The sequence below is a fragment of the Uranotaenia lowii genome, chromosome 2 (assembly GCF_029784155.1).
Source record: "Uranotaenia lowii strain MFRU-FL chromosome 2, ASM2978415v1, whole genome shotgun sequence".
In the NCBI taxonomy this organism is placed as follows: Eukaryota; Metazoa; Arthropoda; class Insecta; order Diptera; family Culicidae; genus Uranotaenia; species Uranotaenia lowii.
In genome coordinates this window covers 391,413,699-391,420,583 of record NC_073692.1, presented here as the reverse complement: position 1 = coordinate 391,420,583, position 6,885 = coordinate 391,413,699, and positions in this window count along the sequence as shown.

The following is a 6,885-nucleotide window of genomic DNA, read 5'->3' as shown; positions in this document are numbered from 1 at the left end:
TTAAGAGATTAAGGGTTGTTATTCGTTCCGCAAAAGCGGAGCATGTCTCACTTTTACAAAAATTACCCGCCTTCACGCTTATTTTCTTAAAATGTCCCGAACGATTGGGATAACTTGGAATATAAAGTAAATGTAAATATGCCAATTAAATCAAGAGGCCTTAATGATGGAACAAGTCGATATAACTTTCTTTTAACTCCTATATCCGATGCAAATTTGCTGATAAAACACCTAACGTTGACAACTGAAAATTCTTCATTCCATTCCATTCTCCGTTCTCCAATGTCTCGGACATCCCACATTCGTCAGATCACTCCCAACTTGGTGTAACCACCTCGGTCGTTGTGCTCCTGCTCGTCTGGTGCCATTTTGCCCAGGTGGTAAATCCTTTCTACAGATTGCAATCCAAGGCACGACGAGCCACCGCGTCTCCCCAGTATGCTACTCTGAGTCTATGGGTGCAATTGGTCGAATCGAGACATTATGCACTACTACGCCATAAACTCCACCTGGGGCCTCTGGCCATAATTCCCATCCGAAGGCTGTACCAGTGATGGGAGACCAAGTCCGCACTTCTACTCTCATCGGCTTACTCGGTTTCAAGTCAAAACTCCGGCATATTATATACCCCACCTCTTGTTACGATTCAAGACTAAGGACCTCTCCTCTGACGACTCAGGGTTCGACCTTTACTCGTAACTCGAGGCTCGTTTGGTTACCACGACTCTCGTGCGCTCCGCCTATGTTTGAGACCACTGCTAGAGACCAGTGACCTCTCTCAAATGACTTGAGGTCTTGGCTCCGCTTGATTTAACTCGAGGCCCTCTACTCTTTGCCCGTCCGTGTGCCGGTCGAGAGCAGCTTATCCTGGACACGCGCCTGTCACAGACCACGTCCGGGGTTTTACGAAACTACTCGGATGATTTCCGGCAAAGACGTGATCCTACACCGACTCGGCTGACTACTCTTCTCCCTACGAGTTCGACTGCGAAGAAGGTCAATTCTTACCCTGGCAGCTTCCGTCATAGGGAGCGCGTTCTCCTCGGAATCTCCGTGGCGGTGGAGGTATCCTACACAACGTTCGCGACTTACCTAGAAGGTAAAGTTTAATCTTCTTATGCTTTACTGCTAAAATCGGACGCACACTACTCGAAGGCCCCCCGCCGAAAGGACATTCTACTCCGACCGTGGACCGATCTTCCTCGTTCCTTTGGCTGGCAACTTTGGGGCTGTCAACCCTAGACTTTTTGTCCGCCGTGTGCATCCTATCCTAGACTCTTACTTAACTTATCCTAGAGAATCCCGACGGTGATGTTATCCTACTCTCGAGTGACTCGATCCGATGGCGTCGTAATACCACTCTACCTGAAAGTATTCCGCGGTGTGAATTCTCTTCCCCGTATGAGTTCAACTGTGGAGGAGGTCATGTCTTATCCCCGCAGCTTCCGTCGAAGAGGGCGTGTTTTACTCGGATACTCCGCGATGGTAACGATGGAGATACCAGGCAGCTCGGCACACGCAGAAGGTGAAGTCTTACCTTTGTATTTTTTTATTAGTTGATCACCCAGGTGATAAATCCTTTTTACGGATTGCATTCCAAGGCACGGCAAGCCACCGCGTCCCCCCAGTTTGCTACTCTGGGTCCATGGGTGCAATTGGACGACTCATGATATTTTTTATTTTATTTATTGTTCACGGTCTTCGATAACTTAATATCATACAGACTGGTTACTTAAACTACGCTTAAAACAATCCTTACTTATATTAAAATCAAAATACACATACACTTGGTTGAACAATCTACAAGAGATGTCAAATGGATTATAAAAGTCATTTCTTCCATAATTGTTTAATCTTAGCGGCTCGAAATTTCTTAGGGAACGAGATGGGACATGATACGGTATCCTTTCGATGAGACTGGCACTATCTATATTCCCGGATATGACGTCGAATATAAACAAACGACGAAGCAGCACAACACGTGAGCCGATTGGTTCGATATTCAAGATTCCACATCGGTCATGGTGGGAGGGAAGTCGCTGAGGTTCATTCCATGGTAAATTTGGAAGCGCGTATCGCAGGAACCGCCTCTGAACTGACTCAAGTACCCCTACGCCATAAAGTCCACCTGGGGCCTCTGGCCATATTTCCCATCCGGACCTGCAACAAAGGCTATACCCATGATGGGAAGACCATACTCGCGCAAAACGCTCCACGGCAAATACTCGTTTATACGTACTACACCAGCAATCGTCATCCACTCTTTGTCACGATTCACGACTCACGGGTTGGCAGCCCGTTCGCCGCTACTTATGACTCGAGTCCCACATTCGGTCTCTTGCCACAATTCGAGACGTCTTGACCCGTCTCTCCTCGTGATTCGAGACCTTCTCACGCTCATCCTCTTGACACAATTCGAGGCGACTCTACCCACCTCTCCCCGTGCCTTGAGGGTCCTCACTCTAATCGTCTCTTGACCCAGTTCGAGACGAGAACAACTCGCCTCTCCTCGGGTCTGGAGATATCCACACATCCTACTATTTCTCCGTCTCGACACTTCGAGACTCAACCTGAGGCCCATCCACTGGACGCCACATGTTACGGCACAAGGCCCCTCTGTCCGTCGTGAGTCGATCGTATCCGCGAATCGGGGCAAGGAACCTCCCCAAAAAGCAGATCGATCAAAACCCGCTCAAACATTTGGTCGTCCCGCATATCGGGGTCGCGGGGTACACGTTCCGACCCTCTCTCTTGCGACTGACCACTGGTAGCAAGGTGCCCAGTCGCACCACGTTTTTGCCACACTCGGCACGCAGCTCGTCGGCGGGCTGGCTGCACCAAGTGTGACGTGAAGTTCTCTAGGCCGTACGCCTACAGGTGACAAGTCTGTAAACACGTTTCCACTCTGCACCACGAGGAGGTGGAACTACTTCGCAAAGCATCTTTGTATGCTGCTAGGTTCGGACGCATACTACTCAGAGTCACTACAGGAGCCACCCTACACCGGTCGCGGACTGGTGCTGGTTCCAACTCTTCTGTAAGGCCGTCATGATCCGGGTGAATGCATCGCTGACCACGTGCCAAATGTTGGCATCCTCACACATCCTCCGCACGATGTTGTCGGCTGTCGTATCTGGTCCGCCGGCGGAAAGCATGTTAGTGCGTACCCCTTCGAACCTCGGACAGTTGAACACTACGTGCTCTAATGTCTTAACTGTGTCACCGCAGGTTGGTCAGAATGGCGAGGACACATGTCCAAACCGTAGGTGGAACTGCTTGAAGCATCCGTGATCAGTTAAGAACTATGTCATGCAGAAATACACCTCTCCATCCCTCCAATCCATCTAATATCCGACGTTAGGAATCAAGTGATGGGTCAACCGGTCACGTTTCGAGCTGTCCCATTGGTGCTACCAGTTAGACATCGAGGCCTCTCTGGCATGTTTCCGCACATCGGGCATGTTTCCGCACATCGAGCATGTGCCTGTGTTCGTAGCAGAAGATATCTTTCTCTTACAAAATTGAAAGGGGCATGACCCCTGTCATAACATCAGCAGCTACCGAGGACACTGTTAGGTATGCGCTGATAACTCGCAGGTTCATCAGCCGCTGCAAGCCGCAGAGCTTCCGCAGATTACACTGTCTGCTAAGGGCAGCCTTCCAGGCTGCCGCTCTGTACATCCGTACCTCCGTTCGTACCTCAGGACCCTCCTTCTGCTGCAGCGAATCGCTGAGTTGTTAGACATAGCCTGTAAGAGGGCTGCTGTCGCCATTGCTTCTACCGACGTCTACACAAACTGCCAAACGGATTGAGACAATCGTCCTTCTCTGCCTCCAACTCTTCCTTCCACAATTTTGATTTGTTAAAATTTGATGTCATGTTTGATCCCACGAGTCGCAAGTTGAATATACGGCCTGCTTAGCGCAGCAATGACTGGGATGCTGTGTGGTGTGTCCTGGTGCCGCACAGGCTACCGTTAGAGACTGACGTAATTATACGACCCGCCAGCTTTCCAGGCTCATTGGCACGGTCAAGCAGCACACCTTGGCCAAATGGTCGAAGCCCCCGGTGCGATTCAAATGATCTTGACAACTTACCTGAAATCCGCACACAGCCCTGCGTTCCATTCATCGTTGCCATAATCAATCTGGTCAGCTTTCCGGAAAAGTCGTTCTCGTCCATGATTTTCCATAGCTCGTCACGGTCGATCGTATTGCGACTTTGAATCGATGAATAGATGGTGCGTAGAGACTTGGTGTTCAAGGTATTTTTTGGAGTATTTGCCGTAGTGTGAAGATCTGGTCCGTCATAGACCGTCCCTCCGTGAAGCCGGCCTAATGACTTCCCACGAATCTGTTTGCTTGTGGCGTTAGCGGAGGAGTAGAATTCGGGACAACACTTTGTAGGCAGCATTGAGGACAGTGATCGCTCGGTAGTTCTAACAGTCATATTTGTCGCCCTTCTTGTTGATGGGGCATAAAGGGTGGAAAGTTTTGGCATTTCCTTTTTATTCATACTTCGAGCCCAAGCCCGTATGTTCACACTTTCCTCTTTACCCCGTCCATAAAGTTCTGTAAAAGGTCAGGTTGTAGTTTTTTTTAACAGAAATCAATTTTCTCTTGAAGTCCGCCTCCGATTTGACAACAATTGGGTTCTTCCGGAGGGCCTGCTTCATAATCACCCAATATTTCTCTATTGGGCGAAGCTCCGGCGCGTTAGGCGGGTTCATTTCGTTTGGCGGGTTCATTTCCTTTAACCCCATTGGCTTCGTACTACTCCAACACGTCCTTTGAATAGTGGCAAGAAGCGAAATCCGGCCAGAAGATGGTCGTGTATGTCCCTCGTGTATGTACCCTCGTGCTGCTTCAATAGTGGTAGTGAGCGCTTCTGTAGGCACTCCTTAAAGTAAACCATTTAAAGCATTGTAGATGGCTGTGAAGTACTGACTTCCGACAGATATACTTTTAAAGCAGATTTGTTTTTCCAAGACACACATTGGTTACCATGGCTAGATGCATGAATCTTGTTGCCCGAACTCTTAAGGTGGCGTTGCGAACATCAAAAGTCCGTATAGAAGAATTAATGTTCGCGGCAAAGCCCACTTCTTTATCTTGAAGTGACGGTATCTTTGCTGTTAATCAGCTGGCGAATAGCTTCCTTGACTTCCTTTTTCTCAGTTTGCAAAACTCTAAAAATTGCAAAGGATATTGAAAATTTTCGTGTCGTAATTTATGGCTCATTTCAGCAAAAGCATCAGAGCCGCTCCATCAATTCCTAATCTGCTAATCAACATCCATGGAATGTCAATAAAGTCGACCCAGAAAGGTTGAAGCAGTCGGGATGGGGTTTCCTTGCGTTTTTAGCTCTGCTAGCGTTTGTTTGCCATTCTTCATCGCTCCCCACCATCATCGTGCCAAATGACTCTCTGAAGCAGTTTTGTCTTTGGCTACTAAAGAGAGTCCCTTGCTCGAAAGAAATACCTAGAAGATTTAACCCAGCATTTGAAGCTAACCAATTGACCTGTCCTTTTGGTGTCCTTTGGGCAGCCAGTGAACTCATTCGTGCAATCTCCAGACTAGATACTAAGTAGCAAATGAGTTATCACTTTTTAAAAACAAACAAAAAGTTTATTCCTTTCAGTTGGAACGCTTCTCTCTGTGAGTAAATAGGTAATGGTTACCAATTTTCGTAGAATTTTGATTTGTGTGAACTCTTAAACTATCTAAAACTATCTTTTATCTCCATGTATACTTATCGTCTATTTAATTTTGAAACACTCGTTTTAAACAAAGTTTGCTAGACTTTTTTATCGCTGGACGAATCAAGGAAATTTTATCTAAAAATCTTACACAACCCGGGCATTTGATTTCAAACTTTTCAATCCAAAAACTGGGCAAATTTGATCAAAACCCAGCGATTATTCAACAAAAATCAAGAAAAAAAAACACTGGAAACATTTGAGTTTTCATCAAAACGCATCAGCATCATACTTTAAGCTCTCAAAAAACTGTTGATTGTTATTTTGAAAAAAATATGCTTCGTTTTTGAACGCAATTTAAAAAAAATATATCATAATTCCATTTCAGTTTTTTTTTTGGATTTTGCAAATTAAAAGAATAAATCCAGGCAGAATTCGAGCATTTTTAAAGAAATTCGACAATCTGGCATTTTCTAGCTAATTTAAATTCAAGATTTAAAATCGAATGTTTAGAAAATTATTATAAATTAATAGTAAATCTTCCTACACTACAATTAAGAAATTGAAATTAAAATTTAAATGAGAGCAAACATGCACGTCACTACTTATTCCTTAAGATAAATAATGATTAATCAGATTTTCCAAATTAATCAATTTCAAAGTCTCAACCAGGTTCGCAAGGATAGCATGATACAACAAAAATAAGCATCCAAACTCAACTCCAACAAACCAGGCGTTGGCGTCGAAAGAATTAAATAGAAAAACCCCGAAAAAATCAGTGGGTTGAAAAACCGGCTTAACCGAAGACCCACGTCCATAGAACAACCCCACAAACACACTTGACTTTGGGTCGCCGCGAGTGCATTTTCGCTTCCACGAAATGGGATAGAAGCGAAAAAAAGACTCTACATTATATGTACGCAGCATATTATGCTACCCAAAAGAAACGAGAAAACTCCGCGTACGCACACTCTCGTCGCTCTGCACATCACCCGAAAAAAAAGCTATGTTGTGATGAAAACTTCACTCAGACAACAAATTGGCGGCTTCGAAAATCTGCTGCCAGCCATGTCTTGTATGCTGCTGATGCGTTCAGGTCTCGCGGCATTCGCGAGCGGCCGCGGAATTTTCGGGTTCGGTGGGCCAGCACAACACATGCATAGCATTTTCTGTGTACATAGACTCA